Here is a 3,099-nt window from a genome sequence, read left to right as displayed (position 1 = left end):
AATGTTTCTCTTGAGGATAGTCCCAAGGGGTTCCTCAAAGATTCTCCAGCTGGAAACACTTGGCTATGGCTCCCTGATGCATTCTGTGCCTCTTTGGCACTCTGAACTCCTGCCTATAATGATAAATGTCCCCCTCTTTCTACTAGTAGCATTGCTATTCAAGCTCCAGGAGACTGGAATTAATCTCTTTATTTGTTTCTTAAAGCCCCTTAATAAGTACAAAAGATATCTCTTTCTTTTACCTGTGGAGGAGGGGAAAGAAGTTCTCTCTCTCCTCACCTCCCACACATATTTTCCCTGAATGTAGTTCTTGGGCTGAGTGTTGCAAACTACTTAGCAACTATTCCAAAACAGACAGAAAAAGACTCATTTTAATAAAAACTCTATTATAGACTCAATATGATACCAATTATGTTCTCTAATGACATGCACTATAAGTAGAAATTGAGGAAAAATGATACTAAAAAGTTTTTTTATGTCAATGAAAATTTCATAGCAATAATAAATAAGATGGTGCAGTAGTACCACAGAATTAGACAGAAAAAGACAAATAGAAGAGAATAAAGAGCCCAGAAATAAGGCTGCACATATATGGGACCATGAACTGTGACAGAAGTGCTAGTACAAAGTAACTAGCAAAAACCTGAAAATTATAAATGGTTCTTGAAGGTCCTGCATGCCTGCTCCTACCACATGTTGCATGCTGCCAGCCTCAGGCCCAGCCTGGGCCATTACCTTGTGTCTGCTGCTGCCACCCAACCAACAGCCTTAAAGTTTTCTACAACCAGATCTTCATAAACAATGAGTGGCAAAATGCTGTTATCAAGAATATTCCTCACCATCAATTCATCCAAGGGAGAAGTCATCTGTCAAGTAGTTGAATGAGACAAGAAAAATGTGGACAGGACAGTAAAGGCAGCCCTGGCTGCCTTTCAGCTGGGTTCACCCTGACACCACATGGACATGTCTGAGAGGGGCCACCTGGTGAATAGCTTGGATGATCTGATTGAGCAAGACTGGACCTACCTGATAGCCTTGGAGACCCTGGATAACAGCAAGCTCTATGTCATCTACCTGGTGGATCTGGACATGGTCCTCAAAAGCCTCCATTAGTATCCTGGTTGGGCTGATAACCACCATGAGAAAACCACTTCCGTGGATGGGGACTTTTTCAGCTACATCCTCCATGAATCTATCAGAGTGTGCAGGCAGAGCATTGTGTGGAACTTCTAGTTCCTGATGCAAGCCTGGAAACTGGGCCCAGCCTGGCAATGGGAACGGTTGTGATGAAGGAAGCTGAACAGACTCCACTCACCACCCTCTATTTGACCAACCTCATTAAGGAGGCTGGCTTTCCCCCTGGCATGGTTAGTATTATTCTTAGATTTTGGCCCCACAGATGGGGCTACCATCATCTCCCATGAGGATGTGGACAAAGCGGTCTTCACAGGCTCCACTGAGATTGACCACCTAGTCCATGTTACTGCAGGAAGTAGTAACCTCAAGAGAGTGACCCTGGAGTCAGGGGGTGGGCAGTATCATCATGTCAGATGCAGATGTGAACTGGGCCATGGAGCAGACCCCCTTTGCCCTTTCCTCAACCAGTGTTAGTGCTACTGTACAGGTTTCCAGATCTTTGTACAAGAAGATATTTACACTGAATTTATGAAGCAGAACATCACCCTAGTCTGGTCTTGTATTGTTGGGAACCCTTTGACAACTAGGGATCTCAGATAGATGAAACTCAGCTTAATAATGTCCTTGGTTATACAGATCTGGGAAGGAGGAGGAACAGAGCTGCTGTATGATGGAGGGGTGACTTCTGATTGTGGCTACTTTGCCTAGCCCACCATCACCATTTGGAGATATATAAGACAGCATTACTACACTGTGCCAAGGAGGAGATCTTTGGACCAATGTTGCAGATCCTGATTATCAAGACCATAGAGGAAGTCACTGAGAAAGCCAACAATTCCATGTGTGGCTGCAGCTGTCTTTACCAAGGACTTGGACAAGGCCAATTATCTGTCCCAGGCCTTCCATGCTGGCACAGTGTGGGTCAACTGCTGTGATGTGCTTGGGGACTAATCACCACTCAGTGGCTACAAAATGTCCAGAGTGGTCAGAAGCTGGGAGAGTATGAGCTGCAAACATACACTTAAGTGAAAACCATCATGGTCAAAGTGCCTCAGAAGAATTCCTGAAGAACTGTGCCAGCTCCTTCACTCACCCAGTGACAGAGGTAAAGGACATCAAGAGTAAAATCAAGAAAAATTACCCTTGTACACTAACAGTCTCAAAAGATATTCTCCCACAAAATCTCTTGATTAGGAAAGTCCTAGAATTTGAATTGATATATGGGGTGGGTGTGGGGCAAAAAGTATAGAAAGTCTTTTACACTGCAATAGTAATACTAGCTTCCGTGCTGATTTTTAAAAACTGGATTCAAATATCTTATCTTGTCCATCTGATATACTTTTGTAGCTTACTTTTGTGGGGGAACAAAAAGTTGTTCATATGTGTACTAACAAGTCAGGGCAACAACTAGTGCCCTGCTTTGTAATCTGGACTAAAATTCATTAAAAACAATGCTACTGTTCCTTTTTGGTTAAATAAATAAATAAATGGTTCTTGGAAAATTGATTATCCAAATATAAAAAATGATAAATTCTTGTCTCATTTTATATGCAAAATTCAAATCCAGTCAGATTAAAGAAAAAAATTACAAAAAGCAAAACTTTTAATTATTAGAAAATGTGGAAGATATCAAGACCTCAGTGTAGGAATACCTTTGATCATGATACTAAGAACCTATTTCATAAAGAAAAGTATTGTTGAATAATTAAAATATTTATGTAAAAAAATAATCATTAAAGTTGGAGGTAAATCAGTTAAAAGTAGACAGAGATTAGAAAGGTAATTCTTTGAAGAGAGAAACCAAATTAGCAATGTGTATATTCAATATCATTTGTGGAAAAAATAGAAATTAAAAATAAGATTCTGTCTTATATCTATCATATTGGCAAACATTTGAAAAGCCAGGTAATGCCAAGTATATTAGTTTGTTAGAACTGGTATGACAAAGTATGACAAAGTACC

General features: G+C 40.5%; 1 pseudogene; it reads left to right on the top strand.

The window, feature by feature from the left end:
- Positions 1 to 693: 693 nt before the first annotated feature.
- LOC123925878 lies at positions 694 to 2,211 on the top strand (annotated as a pseudogene).
- The last annotated feature ends 888 nt before the right edge of the window (positions 2,212 to 3,099 follow it).

The sequence above is a fragment of the Meles meles genome, chromosome 1 (assembly GCF_922984935.1).
Source record: "Meles meles chromosome 1, mMelMel3.1 paternal haplotype, whole genome shotgun sequence".
NCBI classification, from domain to species: Eukaryota; Metazoa; Chordata; class Mammalia; order Carnivora; family Mustelidae; genus Meles; species Meles meles.
Note: the sequence above shows the minus strand (reverse complement) of the source record. Positions and strands in the feature narration are given on the sequence as shown.